The sequence below is a fragment of the Miscanthus floridulus genome, chromosome 11 (assembly GCF_019320115.1).
Source record: "Miscanthus floridulus cultivar M001 chromosome 11, ASM1932011v1, whole genome shotgun sequence".
Lineage (NCBI taxonomy): Eukaryota > Viridiplantae > Streptophyta > Magnoliopsida > Poales > Poaceae > Miscanthus > Miscanthus floridulus.
Window position 1 is genome coordinate 40,578,010 of NC_089590.1, and position 21,211 is coordinate 40,599,220.

The 21,211-nt window shown below is 44.3% G+C and overlaps 1 pseudogene; it reads right to left on the reverse strand.

Moving 5' to 3' along the window:
* Positions 1-9,837: 9,837 nt before the first annotated feature.
* Positions 9,838-17,877, reverse strand: LOC136494882 (phosphoglucomutase, cytoplasmic 2-like; annotated as a pseudogene).
* Between the last annotated feature and the right edge of the window lie 3,334 nt (positions 17,878-21,211).

The window sequence follows — 21,211 nt, forward strand, 5'->3', positions numbered from 1 at the left end:
ACAAAGACTCCAATAGATACAGAAGGGATCGAGAAAGAGATAGAAGTGTAAATCACACTATAAAAGAGCGAGTTTTTTGAAGGGGTTCTCCCTCTATAATAACCATTCGATCTAGACGTCGCGCTATATGAGCCTTTCGTAATCCGTGATCTTACATGTAAGATGTAATACTCCTCCTCAACTAAGATTCCTTCTAGACCTAAAAATCTGAACACACGTGAGATGTAAGACTCCAACGCCCATATCATCACACTATAAAAGAGTGAGTTTTTTTACGAGGTTCTCCCTCTATAATAACTGTTCGATCTAGACGTCGTGCTATACGAGCCCTCCGTCATCTGTGATCTTACATGTAAGATGTAAGACTGCTCCTCAACCAAGATTCCTCCTAGACCTACAAATCTGAACACACGTGAGATGTAAGACTACAACGGCCATACGAGCCAAATTATCATGTTCGAGGACTCTGACCGCCAATACAAGCCAAAAAGGACTCCGACGCCCATAGGAGCCAAAATATCAATGCAAAACGTATTTATACGAGCCAAAAATATTAATGTGAAATATATTTGAACTCGATGTAAAAAATATTAATGTGTAACATGTTTGAGTATATGCGTGGCCCTATCATTGAGTTTGAACCCATCTATAAAGATATTACTAGCCATTGTTGCCCGCGCTTCGCTGCGGGTGATGTGCTTGGTACATGTGGCTCATATGTTTAATATGTTTCTCATCGCGTTGGTACGAAAGGTTGGTCTATTTAGTACATTAAACGGGTAAATATGGGAAGGAAATATAACATGATTTTTTTCATTACAATGTTGTAAACGAACATAGAGGTTGGTTGTCATTACATAGTGCCTATTGTAGGCCAGCAAATCAATGACATGTTAGTGGAAAGAAGTATTTGATGGAGTTGGGCTCAAGTAACTAAGGCACTTAGATTCAAAGCACAACATTGGCTAGGACTGCATTATAGGTGGAAAGAGCAAAAACTACAACACAAGGCCCCGTTCGCGTGCCCTTAAACCCAGCTTGATCCGCTTCTTTTTTCATCCAGAATAGTGTTTTTCTCTCACAAATTCCTCCAGATTCATCCAAATTCCTCCAGAATTCCTCCAAGCGAAACGTGAGGGTTTACAAAAGAGTGAATTTGGATCCACTCTTCTTAGGCGAAACTACAACACATTTCGTAAATCTGGAATCACACGAAAGACTACACGGCGTCGAACACTAAATTACACCGGGATTTAAAGTTACATGGTTAAGAGCAACCTAGTATAACCAAGGCTTAGTCCAGAAGTCGGGATAGACGAGGGCAATGGAGAAACAACAAGATAATGATTATCCAAAACATGGCGTATGACCAACAGATCCAGAAACAGGAGACCGAGAAGTAAAACATCGTTAAACCTAAGACCAAACTAACCAATGGTAGACTTGAACTTCTTTGAAAACCAGATCCTTTCTTCTCAGATTACACCATCACCTCTGTCAGACGAACCTAGTTCCACAATGACGACTGGATCTCTTAGCTCTGCTTCGGATTCGAGAGGGATGAGGATGAAGGAGAAGAGGAAGGACCAAGGGCATCTTATAGTGGCGAACGTAGATAGGGCGCAGCGCACCGAAAGTGGAGATGGCATGGATGGGATACACTGCTGGTTCACGTTGTGGGGATACATCCGGCCATGGCGTGCTTCCTGCGCAAGCGAGCGGAGGGGGGATAAAGGAGAGGAGAGAGGGTTCGCTCGATGAAGGAGGCGTGCGGGCGGCCTTGTCCCCAAAAGAAGAAAGAAGGGAGGGGGGGGTCCGGTACGGGGACGAGGGCGAGTATCAAAAGCGGACCGGAGGACGGGAAAAGTAGAGGCGCACAGCGCACGAGGACGGCGAGTGCGGCATGATGTCGTGGCCATGCGAGGACAAGGTGCTAACGGGCCCGACACCGACGGCGTCTGGGGGGCACGCGGTGACAGTGACCCGACGTGCGTAGTGTGGTCAAGCTGGGCACAGTGCTTGGGCCTTGACATCCACTCAGGCTTTTCTAAGCACTCCCTAATACAAGGCTAACTTTTCCTAGGTGTTCTTCTTTCCTTCCCTTCCTTGTCCACAATATGCGCCAACCTTTGTATGAAGTGAGATCGCAACATTTTTTCAGAATTATCTGAACCATGAGGATGCTAGTGACCTCTGTTTAGGCATGGCTCCCTTTGCTTTGCTCTGTTGTCTATCTATACCACACCCTGATACCCACATCTTCTACACTATACTCGAGTGTTTCTCGAGCGGTGAGCACTCGATTTTCTACGGGTACGATCCAGAACCGATCCAACACGGACAGCCGCCCGTGCCTGTGCACGACGCGTGCTCTGGAGTCCCACGCGCGTCGCCCCGAGGTGCATGGTCTGGTCCGCCTCTGCACCGACCAGTTGCAGGTGCATGCATGGTGTGCTATGGTGTGGTAGACCAGACCAGAGTCACCCGCTGCCATCAATCACCTCGCCCGCTGCATGAACCTATGCATGCATAACTATTTGTAGCAGTAGAGAAGTTTGACTTAGGAAAAAAGCAAAATAAATTTGTTCCCGGTAGAGAAGTTTGACTTAGGAAAAAAGCAAAATAAACTATAATTTGGATTGGAGGGAGCAGTGGTCAACTCTTTTTGAGCAATTCTAGTAGTCATTTAACATTTGGGTTGCACGGTTGGATGTTCTCTCTTTGTTTTCTACAGGTAAAATAATTGGATAAGAGTTTTGCAGCCCCTAAATAGACTTGTTTGGCTCATGGACTCATGGGCAAACTCGCCAAATCATGGACACAACATTATTTTATCTAATCCTTTTTTTTTGTTTTTTTTACTTTTTTGTATGTTCGAATTGGTTTCCCTTTAGAATTTTCCAATTTGGCTTCCACACAAATAAGAGACTTTTCCCTGTGTGCCCTTATAAAAGATCGTAATCCCCTCTGTGCCCCTGAAAAAATTCAGCGGTCTTCAGCGCCACTACTTCAACTTTTTCGGGTCCTCCATGCCACTTCCGTCAGTTCAGGCTATAACGCCGTCAAACTACAGGTGTGAAAAGACGAAAATGCCCTTAAGTTCAAATATGTTATTAATTTTTTTTGAGCATCTTAACGACTTCAAATGAAAAAACTCAAAACTAGAAAGTTGTAGATCTCGTTGAGATCTATAATTTTCATATAAAAATTATTTTCATTTAATTCCGCAAAAAAATATGATTTGATATGATTAATATATCTTAGAAAAATCATCATAGTTTTTTTGCGAAATTAAATGAAAATAATTTTTATATGAAAATTATAGATCTCGACGAGATCTACAACTTTCTAGTTTTGAGTTTTTTCATTTGAAGTCGTTAAGATGCTCAAAAAAAATTAATAACATATTTGAACTTAAGGGTATTTTCGTCTTTTTACACCTGCAGTTTGACGGCGTTAGAGCCTGAACTGACGGAAGTGGCATGGAGGACCCAAAAAAGTTGGAGTAGTGGCGCTGAAGACCGCTGAATTTTTCCAGGGGCACACAGGGGATTGCGATCTTTTATAATGGCACACAGGGAAAAGTCTCCACAAATAATGAATGTGCTAATGCTACGGCAACATATAATCATACAAATCAAATAACCAAAAGGCATATATGCCAAGTTGTTAAGCATCACTGAGATATATTTATGACTCACAGAAAATTAAATGAGATATATTTATGATTCACGTAAAAAGAAAAGGTAAAAAGGAAGTCCATCTCACCTGATCAAAATATGAACAATAACATTTTCCAACATTAGTGGTCACATCTATAACAAAGCATTTTCATTTGTCAAAAACACTTCGTTACAATTCTAGGCAGATATCTGGGCACCAAGGAGATCACATGTGAAGACCAACATAGGCTTAAAGAAATATAATATCCCAAGAACTTACCTACCATCTATCTAACAGAATTATAAGAGGATTTAAGTTGATCCAAGAGAATACAACATCAGATGCTATTTGGTTCTAGAAATCAAATGACAATTGAAGTAGCAGGAGTATCATACTACCTTTTTAATGGTGGCATATATTTCTTTTTATAGAGCAGTATCACACTATTCAGAAATAGAGCCTTCATGTCGTGCATCTCAGATCCTGGCAGAATTAAAAATTAATTCTGTATCACACTATTTTAGAAACAGAGCCTTCAATGCACATGCATGCTAACTCCAGGATAAGGAGAAAAACGGGCATGCTAATGGGCTGAACTGGTGGGAAAATGTACTATCGTTACATCTTGATTGCAGAGTCATCATTTTCCCTTCCTCCTCACATCCTTCACTGCATTGTTGATCCTTCCTTTGCTCAATTCAGTAGCTCGTCATCAGCAGCGCTCCATCGCTGGATCCACTCCCACCACCCCTTGTCATCAGCAGCGCTCCATTACCTCAGAGGCTTGAACTGGAGTCTAAAACTTTTTTTTTCCAAAAGAAAAGATGTTGATATATAAGCAAAGCGAAGTTGTGAAAGGCAACCAAAGTAATAAATTTTCCCTGAATATGCAGAAAGCTCACCAAACATTATTGACCAAGGTATCCTGAAAATGGTTCCAATCGCAAGGAGCCAACCTGAATTAGGTACATAGTTTGGTTGAAAGAAAGGAAACAATACAGAACCGTTATTTGCTTTTTGAAATATAAAAGCAGGGGAGACCTCTTGTCTAAAAAAGAAAGGAAACAATATAAGATGCTTCAAAATTGGAGCTGTTAAATCAACGAATAAGAAAGGCACCATGTGGCCATTTCAGTGTCTAAAAAATTTAATTTATCACTGTCAAGACAAAAAAGAGGTTTCAAGGTTCCAAAATTTCTTGTCCGGTGCATCATTATTTGTAGTTATTTTCAAGCCAAAACCATTACAAACAGTAAGGATACACTCTTGTTACCTTTAAGACACAATTTCATCCCATTTCAGCCCAAAACTGGAAAGAACGATACATGGAAAAAAATCATCCTTGCTCTTAGTGTTTGACATCTCTTAGATAAACAAAAGTTCAACCTTGCACTGACTTCAAATGATCTGAAATTTGGCAAAGTAGATCGAGAAGATCAAAACAGAGGACAGAGTATCTGTTACCTTCAGTAGGGGCTGACTGGAAAAACTATGAAATCCAAAATGCCTTGAAAAGTTTCATTAAGAAGCCACATGAGACAGCACTCTTCTCAACCAAACCCACTTCATTGATCTCAAAGGCAGATAATATGCAAGACAGTACAAATATGATGAAATAGTCATGGTGGTGCAAGCTACGAGACCAACTTCATTGATCTCACAGGCAGATAATATGCAAGACAGTAAAAATATGATGACATAGTCATGGTGCTGCAAGCTACCTGTACGCTACTTAATTGCTCCAACAATTTTACACATGAAGTACATTTGGTGATGTAATCAGTCGTCGCATCCTCCTTGGATTTCCTTGTTCAGGTGCAAAAGTTGCAACGATGTATAAGCGTCAATTCAGAGTTTGGTCAGAGGGGAAAATAGCACATCCGGAATAAATCTGAACAAACCTATAATAACCTTCCAAGCATCCCATCTGGCTGTGTCCTTCAGGTTGAAAATGCCTTCAGATTGAAGCGATGAGTCCTTTAAGATTTAGTAAGTACTCTATTAGGAAACTGGTAGTAAGCACAGTGGTTAAAAAAGATGCAAGATCCAAAAGCACAGGATAACCAAACTGTACGTGTTCATCACTGTACCTAAGCTGAAGCACACCCAAGTTCAACTATTCCATCTGTTTTTTAGGATCCCCTCTAATGAGGCAATAACGAGGCAAAAGGATGCGAGGAAAGATTGCGTACCACAAGAATCTGGGTGAATCTAATGTAAAACTGAATCCTAGTTACAAAAAAAAGGTTTCACTATGTCACCAACATATTCACTATGCTTCTGAAAGGCGATTCAGTTGTGCAATTGATTGAAAGTTGAAACTGAAGACAATGTACATGTTTATTTGCAACTACACCAGGTCACCAGCAAGTTATATCTACAGAGTATCCTTTTTTTATGGTCTGAATCACTGGTCCTAGAATCACATCAATGTCCCAAATACTTTGAGAAGAAAGGAAGCGTAATTGCCTAAATATATGAATACACTCTGCTAGGTACTTTATACCACCAGGGAAATAATTCAACTGTATTTACACAAGATACTACTACCCAGAAATTAATTAATGTAAGCAAATGGCAGAATAAAAACAATAGGAGAAAAAGAAGATGTGCTAGCTCACTGTTGCCCGAAACCCTAACCCTAGCCGCCGCCGCCGCCGGCGGGGCTATTGTCCTAATTATGTAATGGGATTGCAAATTAACATATTTAAACAAGTTGTATTGACAGTAAGAAAGTAGTCCAACATAAGAGTAGAGTTAAGAGCATATACCTTCTCCAGTGCGATTCTGTCAACCATCCAACAAATATTGCCTGCAATGAAATAGCTCTAAATCTGTTCAACTGAAGGAAAATATTGGCACTTTTATTAAATGTGAATCCTATTAGATGTGGACATAGCTGTTACTCAACCAAATTTAAAATCACTATGTATTATAGAGGAACAAACTAAATCATCTATTACTTATGAACTGGTGGACAACAATTTCATTGTCCAAATTTAAAATGGCTAAGTATTATAGAGCAACAAACCCAATCATCTATTACTTATCAACTGGTGGACAACAATTTTCCTGCATGGTTCTTTTCCGGCATATGAAAACACAAGCAAGTCAATGCACATAAGCAGTTAACTATGAGAACAAGTACAGGTTCAGTTAGAGGATAGTTAATAGCAGCTAATGTACATAAGCAGGTAACTTAGATAACTCGGAGTTTAGAGAAATAAGCAAGTCCAGGTTCAATGCAGTAAGTAAGGACATGTTTCATAAAAAAGCTTGTACTGTAACCATAAAGCTGCAACTAGGAAGGAGATATGATTCATAGTCTACCTTCTTTTCTTCATAGGCTTGATTTTAATGCTGCCCGCGCTTCGCTGCGGCTGATGTGCTTGGTATAGGAAAAATTTTGAGAAATATGGCTCGTATGTCTAATATGTTTTCTCATCGTGTTGGTACGGAAGGTTGGTCTCAATATTGTAAACGAACATAGAGGTTGGTTGTCGTTACATGGTGCTTATTCTAGGCCAGCAAATCAATGACATGTTAGTGGAAAGAAGTATTTGATGGAGTTGGGCTCAAGCAACTAACACACTTAGATTTAAAGCACAATATTGGGTAGAATTACATTATAGGTGGAAATAGCAAAAACTACAACACAAGTAGGGTTTACCAAAAAGTGAATTAGGATCCACTCCCCTTAGGCGAAACTACAACACGCATCCAACAACTACGAACGACAACAACGGCAAGAGTACAATATAGGAGGACAGCGACGAAAAGCACTACTACTACGGGTACAGCATCCCAAAGCAACTAATCTACCTTGGAACCACGCATCTTTATTCCTGTGCTCGGCGGATTCTTCTACCGCCCTGTCTATGGATCTGCATCTTCTCGTGGCAATGGCTGAGTGAGAGAAACCAAGGGTTCTACTTCTAACACTTCCGAAGGTGGAGGTGCTGGCGGTTCTGCATCACCGGTTCTCCTTCTTTCAGGAGGGTGGATAGGGATCCCCTCCAAGATCGGGGCATCCTGCCTTTCATCAACCAGCGTCCTCCGCTTGGCCCTAGTGAACAGATAGGCCTCACCCAGCTGATGAACATGCCGATCTTCGGCCTCCTTCAGAGCTTCTGACATGGCAGTCTCCCGGCTCTCAGCAGCTGCAGCACTGGCATGCGCTTCGGCGAGCTGCACCTGGAGCATCCGAGTGAAGATCTCGGCTTCTTCGGCGCGCCGGAGGCACGCCCTTAGCTCCAAGGCTTGCCGGTCATACTGCTCATCCAGAGCAAGCAGGTACGTGGTCAAGTGCACCATGGTAGGACTATCTTCTTGCGCATCCCGCCCTTGCAAAGCCTCCATGCGAGCCGTCCATGCTTGCCGATTCCTATCCAAGGGTGGAAAGAACCTCATGGGGGTACGGGCAATGGGCTCTTCATAGAGCTGGCAAAGGTACCGCAAGGCTTTGCGGGCCACAACCTGGTAGGTGTCGGTGAAGCTAAACCCGGTTGCGGTCACACTCCAGGCTTCGGTGATGTCGGGGAACTCTTCACTCTTCCCAATGTAGACGGTAACCTCACACCGATCGGTGCCATGCTTCTCATACTCACGGCCCTCATACTCGGGACGATCTTTGACTCCGAGCTTTTGTAGGGTGGCATGCAGGATTCTAGGAAAACCCTCAACGTTCAGGCAGTAACTACTAACCCAGGCTCCTGCCATTTCTGGCGGTGGCTACAAAGAAGGGCCTGAGCAAAAAGCTTGCTCAAAGGGAAAACCTAAGCGAGCTAAAGTGCGCCGAGCGGTGATACCAATGGCTAAGCCAGGCTCTGCTTATAAAGGCGGAGCGGTCTGTGGTCCTAGCGCGGTTCACTAGGGTTTCTGCGCGGGATCACTACGAACGAATCGACCAAATCCTGCGCGTTCGAGGCGAGTGGCGTGCGGTACCATTACTGAGTAGTACGACTGCAGGGCAAGGGTCCGACAAGAGCGCAGAAAAGGGGTATGAGGAGACGTGGGTCACTGCTGACGTGACTCATGGGCGAACGCGGAGCACAAAGCCACAGTGCAGACCTAACTCTGTAACTAAGAATGAGTAGGCCATGCACACTACGACACGCGTGACACCTATGGATGGCGTATCTGCCAGCAATACGGCACAAGTAATGCACAAACAGGATATGCATGAATGCACGTCCTATGCGTTCGAGGTGAGCGATGTCCAAGGCCATTAATGACTAATACGGTTGCAAGCCAAGGTTCCGACAATAGCCCAAAAAAGAGTGCGGGCAAGCATGCATGCAGATGCAATTATGGTAGCTATAGTTATGGCGACCTAACCCCAACTACCGACCATCTCGGGAGCAACGTGCACACAATCCAAGCCGTGTCTTAGATGCATGGATGCATGTGTAAGTACAAATGGTCCTGCATGGTCGGTGAATTATTTCTATTTGATGGTAAGGAGGAGAGGCATTAAATGTGTCCACCTGTCCGACTTGTTTTTATCTGATGATAACATGAAGAGGAGGCATCAAATGTGTCCACCTGCTGTCGACCCACCCTGCGTAGGTGAAGATGTCCAGTGCTTTCAAACTCACTTAGTAAATTTCTGGATACCTTAGGGAATGGCTTCGGACACTGCTCGTTTCGTGCGTGTAAAAATCCTAGCCGCTCTCCTTTTATTGGTCTCCGCGCCAGACTAAATAGTGGACTGCGCTAGGACCAATGACCGCTCCACCATTACAAAAGGCTAGTGTCAATGTCTCTTTTCCGACCAACCAGTGTTTTTTTCTTTTTCTCTTTCCTTGAGCTGGGGTTTCGGTGCGTATTGATGTCTCAATCCAACTGTCCGAAGTTGTATATGTTTATTTTGAGTCTGGGCTTCATCTACTTTTTAATATAATCGGCAACTCTCTCCTGCCTGACTTGTTTTTTTTAAAGAGAGAGATTTGGAAAAAGATGGAATAGGAAGACAAGATACAGGTAGAGGAGGGGAAGTTTGCAAAGTTAGATAAGCTTGGAATGAGCATAGGAACATGTATTGAGATGATTCCCATGGTTTAAGCATTGCTCACACTTGTGTAAAACATTTTTCACTTGTGTACTTGTCGTAACCTGTAAACGATATCACTTGTGTAAAACATTTTTCAGAAATGAGATTTTTCATTTCTGTTTTCTTCCAGTCATCTCGTGTACCATGGTTTAAGCATTGCCACACTTTGTTCATACAGCATTTGCACGCACATAAGTCAAGCACCAACAGCAATTAAATCCACATAGATACTAAGTTGTACAATAAAAAAACAATAGTTTTATCATCAATCTGTCGTCCATGCAATATAGCAAAAGCTTTTTTGCTCAAGGTTATTCTCAAACTGCACTACAGATCCATCAATGAAGTATCCCACATCACTAAACGCTTAGCTCAAAACGGAGCAACCACACACAAATGCTACCGGTAAACGGCCAATGTCCTGATGCCCTCACTGGCCCCTGCATAGAGCAAATCATTTCCCAATGAATAAAGAGAACGGTTCATGCAAACAATGAAGGTACACACCAACCGCCTATACCGTATTAGTTTGCTGATGAAGCAAAAATAGTAAATAAAAGGTAAATAGCAACATAGTTCCAAAAGATTAGTGTTGTATTGACATATCACCAACAGTGGCTATTTGCACCACATTCTCAGGCACCTAAATGATGGATCAGAATGTGGCAACGTGGTCATAACCAATAATAACCATGATAACTAATCAAATATGAGACCACAGCTATGATCACAACCCACACAGGTCAGACCTAAGATAAAATGCTATTGTATCACACTATATACAAATGCTACTGTATAATGCGGACAATTCTTCTGTGCAATGAATGTTCACTTGTAAATTAGTAACATATTTTCATGATTATAAAATAAACAAAAGGGGAAACTCTGGGATGCTATTCTACATTTCAGTGTGCGCCTTTTTATTAGTTCTTGGATTTGTAAGCTACTTGCAACTGGTCAATTCATCAAGAACATTCTAGCAGGTTAGACTAAAAAATAGTGGGCTACTGGCTGCCTATCAGAACTCAGATAGTATATGGGCAATGCAACTTGCAAGGTAGTATGAACTGTGTATAGGAATATATGCTGAAAATACATGACATCAGGAAATGCAATATTTTACATAAATGTATTGAGGCACCAAGAAAGTTCATTGGCATATGCATCTACATTCACTACTCACTAGACAAATTCAGCGAGAAAAAGGTACAGAAGTCTTTAGAATTAATATAACACTTAAGATGAAATATAACACTTCTCACGGGATAACTCTATTACTATCTGAAAAGGAGACAACTCTCTTAATCAATGTGACATGTATGGAGCTAATTTCAGATCAAGTAATTTGTAACTTATGAATTACTTTGATATTCATAAGGAGCTAAACCAACCAGTTAGACTCTTATGTTCAGTAGGGTCACAAAAAATATTGAATTCATTATTGGATCATACACTCGGGTCATAGGTTAGCTATTTTCTCCACTTCTGATTGTGAACACATGGAATTTATAAATCTCTGATCTGAGGGCAGTGTGTGCAGGCACTCTACTATTTATAAAAATTTCACCTTATTAGGCATTTTTTAACAGACAAGAAAAGAGATTACCCAGAACTTTGCTAATGGAGCTCAAATTCTAGCGATCATATAACCTAATAAAAAGGGATTAAAAGAATCAAGCCTAAATCAGCTAGATATAATACCAAAGGTATATAAAAAGGATGGAGTGCCAAATTTGCAACAAATATGATAAAGATGCAATATCAAATTAGTGACACAAACCTGTGCAACCTAATAAGTTGGATCACCACATGCCATGAAAATATCTACCAAAAGGCTCCTAAATTTGTAGCATGTTCAACATCCTGGTACTACCATACAGCGCACCTGTTTAGTGGATGTCTAAGTGAGCTAAGGATGAGTTGGGTGCAAATGAAAGTATTCCATCTGAACTATGGATTCTCAGCTCACACAAGCCTTCCAATCCAGCCCCCTGGACCAGCGTGGAAACTGCGCTCAGAAGTCAAAATTCTCCTCAGCGCAACTCAATCCGCAAACCCACTCAATTCCACTAAGCGTGGTAAATAGAACTTCACCAGGCATTTCGTCGAGCACTTGGCGATCGCAATAGGACACATTCCAATTCGTCACCGCAACCCACTAATGTCTGATCAACAAATCAACCGGCAAGAGATGGCAAGCACAAGCACACAGAACTACAGAAGCGTTGCGCTAACAGGTACAGGTATTGGTGGAGATGGGAGGGGAGTCTCGATGGGAGGGTGGCCCTGACCTGATCTTCTTGATGAGGATCTCGCGGAGCTTCTTGCCGAGATCCTAGGACCGGACGCGCTGCATAAGCGCCTTACGCGCGAGCACGTGCTTCTCCGAGTCCTTGACGTGGTGGTGGGTGCGCGCCCAGATGAGGCGCTCCATGCCGCTAGACCGCATCTTGCGCTCCATGACTGACAGCAACATAAGCTTTACAATTTCACCATTATGCTGATAGTACAAAAAGAAGGAACGAAACATAAGCTTTACAATTTCTACATTTGTACAGCAACAACTCAATCCATCTGGTTGGCTACTACAGCTTTTTAACTTCAAGCAGAGTTTGCTCTTCGCTATATTATATTTTACTGAGAAATGTCTGCAGAGACTGAGAGGGAGAGGAAATGAGGAAAATTGGTGATAGCCTGATAGGAGAAACCTCTTTTCACTATGCTTTACTGTGTTGTATTTCATTTATAAGGCCGGTGTGTTTCAGTGCACATCACTATGCAACTATTTATCCTACCAGGAGTATGTGGGCCTCATCAATTGAAATCTTAATGTATCATTTCTTCGTTTGAAACTCAGATTCAAATTCCTTTTGTAGCCGATCATGTGACTCCATTCTAGCCGCTAGTATAACATCACTGATAAAACTCTTATATGGGAATTTATCCGGCACAAGGCTTCTGTAAATATCAAACTGCTTATCTGCGTCTTCTTTTCTGTCTAAAAGTGCATACACAATGCCCTGCAGAACCAACACCATAGACAGACAAGATGCACATTCAAAGTCAAAACGAAGGTACTTCAGAACAAATCAAACTCAGCAAAATAACAAAGAGTACCTGGCAAAGATGAGACCGAAAATCTCGAGGATCCTCATTTATAAGATTTTGTAGTTTCTCAGATGCAACATCCAACTGACCCTGTGCCATCAAAACTTGCATTTAGACACCAAAAACTTGTCATGGTCTCAGATTTCCATCCTATTTGAATAAATGTTACCATGACAACATGCATTTGTGCGATCAAAAGCTTTATGTTGCGCTCTTCCGGGACCCTTTTCTCTGAAGTTGCAAGCTGCAAAGCATTCTCAAGCATTTCAAAAACAGTAGGGCCTTCAAGTTTCTTCTGCATACATAGTGCAAGTCCCTGCAAGACAGCAAGAGTGCGAGTTGTTACCAGACATGAGGAACTACTAATCACTTAGAGAATGTCACAAGGATGGGATTCTAATAAAGAGCAAGTTTTAAAAGTCTAAGACAACATTGGTGTTGAGAATTTGCTGCTCATGGCTGAACACAAAATGTCAAGCAGACACGTCAAGTAGTAAAGAACTGGCTCTGCTTCATTCCTCATGAAATCAAGAAGTATATTATGGTTGCAATCAATCAAGTAAAAATTGCAACACTTAGCACAGTCAGTTTTTGTAAAACCTAGTCTGTTAAATTTACAGTAACAATATATCTAGATGTTATATTAGCAGCACAGTATGGAGGAGAGCTTTTCACCTGGCAACTCCCTTGAGGCCAGAAGCAAAGTAAGGAATTGATTGGACAGCATTGGCCGCGATAATGGCAACAGAGTCCGATGGTGCCACAAAGAATCTATAACAAGGCAAAGGGGGAGTACCATGAATTCCTTGTGCTTTTCTAGAATCCAAAACAAATTTTCTACATAGTGAGATATTCGAACATATCATACCTTTTACCCAGAATCATGTTGCGATCAGCATCTCCATCAGCTGCAGCGCCAAATTCAGGGGGCTCAACATTTGAGGATGACTTTCCAAGATCCATCCGTTCAACCAACTCTTTTGCATAGGTGAGGTTAGGATCCGGATGACCACCTCCAAAGTCCTCCTGCAAAAACATAAGTGATGAATTAATACCAAGCCACATTTTAAGTAGAAATTTGTGACAATAGAAGAGCTCATTACTTTCGGGACACAATTCAACAGCGAGCTTTCATCAGCACCAAGCTCTTCCACAAAGATGTGTTTGGCATAAGCTCCAGCAACACCATGGAGCGCATCATAACTAAAAGAGCACAGCAAGATCTCAGATGTGTTACAGTAATATTATTACGGCAATGGTGACATGGTTGCAGTCATAGATGAATACCAGAATGTAAACTTTGGGGAAGTCAGCAGCTTTTTTATTGCTTCAAAGTCAAAAATTGTCCGGAAATGATGGCGTTAATTAAATCATTAGATTCCCTTGTTACACAACATGATCCAGGTAACATGTAATGATATAAAGCACAGATATTCTCACTTCAATGAAAGAAAACACGAAAGAACAAGCTACTTACTTCATTAACTTTATGTAATGTACACTAGAATCAAAGACATCCACATCAAAGGGGACATCGGGTCCACTGAAGCTGGTGAGACCGACAACAGAAATATCAACCTGCAGTAGTAAAGTAGGAGAAAATAAATAGTCCACTAACCTGTCAAAAGGAACAGTGAGAAAATACTTAGCAGGCTGGCACTGAATCATACATCTGGAAGGTCTTCAGAGATGAGGTATTCAGAGATTGTCGTTGTATTAGAGAAAATCTTGTCAGTAACGGATTCAGGGGCTGGTCCACCATTTCCCATATTGTATTTGATACCCAAGTCCTGGAAAGTTCAATGCGATGTATTCAATAACATAGAGCACGAGTGGCACTTGTGTTGCAACAGAGATACTAGCAGTGAAGTTGGTACCTCCGTAGGACCACCTGGGTTATGGCTCGCTAGTCAAGATGAAGGCACCAGTAGCCTTTGATCCCTATTTACCATGTGTTTATAAACCAATAGTCAGGTTATTCATTAGTCATTAGACCGTATAAAGGAGTAACAAGTAAATGTTCATACTGCTAAACATTGTCCTTTATTAAGAAATCAAACTTACATCTGCACCAACTCTTTCACGGATGACAGCAGATACAGCAGGAGTAGACATGAGACTGTTTAGTCCAACCCAAACACGTCTTACTCCATTGGCAGCAGCCATTTTTTGTTATGATCTGTAACAAGCAAAAGCAATGGGATTCTATTTAGGTGATGAAAACCAAGTCTATTAAAAAAACTCGGCCTCAGAGAGAAGACAATACTAAGACTAGATCTGTATCGGAATCTGAAGTCTACAGTAGCTATAATCAAACAGTATACAAATTGCAAAATGGGGTTGGAAAATATATAAGGGAGATGGATAGTATTCTAAATCACCTGAATAGCATCTTTTGAGAAATAGCGGCCATCACCAGAGACAACAATGGTTGCACCTATAAGAAAGGAAAGAAGACATGACTAATGAGCAACAACTGCAGAGAGAGAACAATGGAGATCATGAAAATTTTGGCGACGGCAACTACATTTCCCATTTACAATTTCTATGTATACATGAAAACTGCTCAATAATAATTTACTAAAATCTTGCGGTATCCTGAAAACCTTGTCTGAAACAGGACTGGTATTTATCCGATAAGCAGGTTACCTTTAACTTGGTCCGCAGGAAGGGCATTGAATGTTGATTGGACAAAGGTCTGCAGATAATGAGGCTGCTGGAATACAGTAACCTGGTAATATTAACAGAAGATTAATTATAAGAAAAAGCCAGAATGAATTGTACTATGCTACAGATGGAACCAAGTATTAAAGTAACAAAGTATCTGATGACAAAATCACTTGCATCTGCAATCAGTGACCATTCATACATTTTTTCCTTGATTAATTCCCATCAAGGGAAGGCTAGCTAACTAGGAACAAATGCTATGCCCAGCATCAAAGAAAACAATGCATGTGTATAAACACCAGGAGTTACACTGTTCAAGCTACACAGACAGATATAATGGACATAGCTGCCTTGACTGGAGGATAATTCCTTGATCTATACCAGTAATAATAAAATGTGTTATTTTAATGTTTTCCTACTTAATAATGTGTAAAAAGTAACAACAAAGATACAACCATATAAAGACAATCAGTATTGTGTGAAAACATTAAATTGATAAAATTTAGAATGGATATTGTATAATTGTATACCACTCTGGAGATCCATACACACTAGTACAAAATACTCAGATCACACCTCAAGCAATTTGAGGCGTGCCACAGAATTTTCAGAGTGGTGCCATCATATGCAATCAACAAAAGGTCGATGTGAAATCTAAATAACTTGCAGCATAATTTCCACCTCTATGAATCGAAGACACCAACTACGTCTATAAGCCAAGGGTATCAACTACAAAATCAAAATACTCTGCCCCTCATCCCATTTTGGAAACACACGATCCACTCAAGCCTGAACCAGGATGGAAATGAATTCCATGAATCTCAACATATGATGGGTTGGGATTTAATGAATGTCGAACCAACCCAACCATATGCATTAAATGATGCCACAACAATTTTCATGTGAACATTATCTCGAATGGAGTAATCATGGAGAGACCAAAAAACCATATCCACTATTATGCACGAGCTAGGAAAACAGAGAGCACTGTTATCTTCTAAGCCAGTAACTGAATCAGCGAGATCCGGTAACAATTAGCAAAAGCTGATGAATGCGAGTGCAAATCGCATGGATCAAAGCCATGCAGGCACAAGTCCAGATCATTCCAACCCCGCACAGGTCCAGCGTTCTATAGGAACCAACGGATCAAGCCAGCAGGCATGCTCCGAACAACACCCATCCGACAACGGTTTCCCAGCAGATCCAAGCAGAAGGACAGATAGAACAGAGCTCCGAGATCCTGCGCGAAAAGCCGCCGCGGCGGGATCCGCGAGGTGGTGGGAAGCGAAAGGCTGTCGCGCAGCGGATCCGAGGCACCAGAATCGAGCACGAACCCGCCGCGTCAGAGAAACAGAGAGATCCGGACTGGGCACCTAGAAACTTGGACGGAGATCGGGGGCGAGAGAGGTGCTCACCAGGTCTGCTCAGCAGTTGGCACTCGCAAGAGAGGGGGTGGCGAGGCGGTGGCGGTCGGCCTCTGCAGGCTCCGGTGTCGGAGCTGGCAGACAGCGCAGGCAGAGACCGAAGCGCGTCCGCGTTCCCGTCCGCGTCCCGCGAGTAGCGGTCCGGCTGCGGCAGGGGCGCCTGGTCGGACGCGGAGGCGCCGAGGCGGGCGGCCGCCGACCGGGCGTCGGGCGTGGCTGCGTGGGGCGTCCGCCGGCCGGGCGAAGCGAATCCCCGCTCGCGGAGACGCAGAAGCGAGGCGTCGAGTCGGGACGGTAGGAGCCAGCGCCCCAAGCTTTGCCACGACAACGTACCCGCGCCAGGCCATCTCGGCGTTTGGGAAGGCAACCTCCTGGCGATTGCTGGCGTCGTTGACCACGCCCGGCACTCGTGCGTCTGCACACGCGCCATCGGCCATCATCGGCGCGCCTAGGAGGAGGTACCTGCAAGCATAAGGGTGCAAGCCTCCAGTACGACCAGCACGGTCCTCGCCATCACCGTAGCGTGGTCCCTCGTGCCGCCCCCGACGGCCACCGCAGCGGCAGTCCCAGAGCCGGACGTCCTCCGTCCAGGGCCCCGCTCCGAGGAAGGAGGGGGTCGGCGACGCAACCGAGCCGCGTGACCACGGCGGGGGCTGTGGCCCGTGCGGCACGCAGGAGCGAGCAGGCACCCACAGCGATGGCCCAGGGGTGAGTGCGGCCAACCAAGGCGACGGCACGGCGCAAAGCAGCGGCGCGCGGTGGCAACCTCGGCCACCCGCGGGCGTATCTAGAGCAAGCGCGAGAGAGCGATGCGCGCAGCGGGGGGAAGGGAGGCGGCGGCTGCGCCCACCGCCGGGGCCTGGCCACGCCGGTGCGCCGGAGGCCGACCGATGCGGCCGTAGATCTGGAGAGAGAGGGAGAGGAAGAGAGAGAGGCACCACCCGCGTGGAGAGAGAGGCAAAGAGAGAGAGGAGGTCAAGAGCAGAGAGAGAGGGACAAAGGAGGCGGAGGGGGAAAACTCAGCCGCGGTGCACGTAAGGAAGCCAGGCCCCAGCAGCATTCATGGACGTGTACTCACATGCGTGTCGACCCGATGGGGCCATGGTGCACACAAACCGAAGTGATGCATGCATGCAAAGCGAGGACGGTCCCAGCAGTATGCATGTACGCGTTAGGCACCGGCCATGCATGTCACCTGCTACTGCCTCACCTGGCCGGCTGAGACGCGTTTCATGTGAGCCGTGGAATCTCGATCTAACGCACTAAATTAAAAAAACTGACGTGAACATCCTGGAAGGCCGCCGATTCGGCGTGCCTTCATATCTTTAATATTTCTATATTTAAAGAAATGTCTATGATATATATGAACTGATATATCGAGAATTTAATTAATATTTCCATTGTATTTGAAATATTTTTCGTAAATACGTGCGTGTCGCACGGGCATATTTGCTAGTTATACAACATTACAAGTGATTTTTGCCATGGTCTTAAGAAACATGAAACTAAATGAAACGTCAATGGGAGAGATTACATGCATGGACATGGGTTACCATGTCATACCAATCTCTTGGCACGCCTTGAAAAATCATCGAAGCAATTCGGATCCCCCGTACCACTTATTCATAAATGTACTCTATGTCTTGTCGTCTCAACATGTCCCCTCACTGTCGATGTAAGTTCACTGAGTCACCCTTTTCCCGTGTTTTATTATGAAAATTGTGACATAATTGTGGCCAAATAGAACATGTCAATTCCAGTGGCCATGGCTCAAATTTGACTGGCTTTCATGGTGGTGACCTTAGACAGGAACAAGCTTTGGCATCCGAGATTATGACCAAATCATGAAAGACATGTTTGGCTTTTGTCATCTTATGAGCAATGGGACAATCAATTCTTAGATACATGTGCCTAAGGGCATATACAACCCACAGACGGGGTCTGTCTCTAAACGCCTCGAATATATCATATAGATAAATATAAAGATATGTCATATAACCCACAGAAAGGATCCATCTCTAAACTATTTAATGTTTCGCATGTAGCTAGGATCAACTATAAATAAATTTTTACATACCATTATGTGGCTACTTGATAGAAAATGTATCAAGGATAAATAAGAGCAACATGATTACAATATTTTTTAAAAGCATCAATATATAATTATATTACATATAGTTGCAACGCCTTTTGTCTAATTTCCTTTGTTTTCATAGTGTTTCCATATACTTTGCCGACCCTATACTTTGCACAAATCCTATCCAACTTGGCTCCATCTATCAGTTTCAGACCGACTCAGATAGCCTGAACTTGCAAGGAGACTGCCCTGTGAGTAACAACTTGTTGAATAAATCGGTGGTGAGAACTGAGAAATTAACCAAAAAAAAGTTTGGTTGGTTTCATCATATAGCATATATTGTATTTTAGATGCATTCTTCACTGAAAAAATCAGCATGTATTTTAGATGCTTGAATGGACATTTCAACAAACACCTAAACTACATGTCGTAGCAAGCTCGCAACACGAACACGAAGCTCAAAGTATCAGCCACAATCAGAGGCAAATCATGAAAGCAACACCCAAAAGCAATCACATCAACACCTGGTTGACCAGGGATTCCATGCTGCAAGGGCCAAAGGCGGACGATGGCCGGCGAGGACGGCCTGTGCTTCAACATCTAGCCGGACCCAAACGGTAGGGTAGTATGCAGCAGTAGCTCTTGGAGGGCGTCTGCGTCCAATGACTACGGCTGTCGAGCAGCTTCCACGGCGAATGGGTCCTGCGGCCTAGCCATTCCTCATATCGCAGACGGTGGCAACGAGCATAGTGGCGCTTGGCTTGACGCGGCAAGGAGCAACGCGGCCAGCATGAGGAGGAGCGGAGCACCATCCCGCGTGCAAACCATAATCCGCGAGTGCCCCGACATGGGATCTGAGCGTGGTGTAACAACCCAAAAATCCATACACCCAAAAATACCAACTACAAAATTTTTCTTAAAAACTCCCATATGATGATGAGTGTCATGTATAGTAACTCAACCTAAGAGATGCATTAGGTCTAACCCCAACCCAAGTCAACACATAAGCATGGCATGACATTAGTTAATTGCGTTTATTTAAATTCTAACAAATAAAGTATTGCATACATTGTTAATTCAAAATGTGATTTGGATTTCCATTTGAGTTATGATATGCTTAACAACTCCAATGAATTTGGTGCACCAATTTTGAATTAAAATTTCAAAACCAAATTTGAATTCAAAACAAAGGAGAAAAACAAAAAGGAAAAAGAAAAAGAAAGAAAGAAACCTCACAGCAGCCCGGTCTGCTCGGCTTCGCGGCCTAGCCAGCCCGGCCTGCTCGGAACCGCACCCACCACTTCCCCCAGCGCGCGCGCGCACGCGGCCCACGAGCCGGCCCAGCACGCCGCGCACGCCCGCACGCCCTCCGCGTCGTCTGCTGTCGCTGCCTGCCGAGCCCCACCCGTCAGCCTTCTCCTATTCATCTTCCCCGCACCCTCACCGCAACCGCCTCCGACCAAGCCCCGACAGCCCTGGCAGGAGCGGGCCAGGGGGTCACGCCGGGGGCATGGCCCTGTCTCCTTGACGCTGTGCCCACGAAACCTCGCGCCACCGTTGGATGCATCGCATGTCTCTCCACCGATCGATCGCCGTCCACCATGGAAGCATGGTGCTCGGCTATAAAGCCAGCCCGCACGCCGCTCACGCCCGGCGCCTTAGCCTCTCCCTCAGCCACCGCCGCCGCTTGGTGGCCCCGCAGCCACACCGCACCGAGAGTAGAGAGCCAAGAAGGAGATCGAGGGAGGGGGATCGGAGCCCCCGCGTGCTGCCGAAGTCGCCGGAGCCGAGGGCGATGCCGTCGTTGTCATCACGGTCGCGGGTCGGCACTGCACGGCTTCCGGAGCTACACGGCCGCAACTCGTCACTGCACCGCCATCCCCTCTTCCACAACACCTACGGTGAGCCCCTGGTTCTTCCCCTGCTCGCCGTCGGACCTTGCTACTCCGGCCATGGCGCTCCATACCATGAGTGCGTAGGCCAAGGCCATCTCTGGTCTCTAGGCACACAAGCACAGCAGACTCACGCGCACGTCGCGACCACCTCCGAGCCCTTGGATGCTGTAGACCTCTCCAAGCCCCACGGACGAAGTAGCCGAGCACGCACGCCACGCTCATGACGCCACCATGGCGCAGCCACCACCGGCGCACCCGACCACCTCGCTAGACTAGAACATAGCCGTAGAGCATCACCGTGATGACCAGAAGGTAGCCGCGTAGA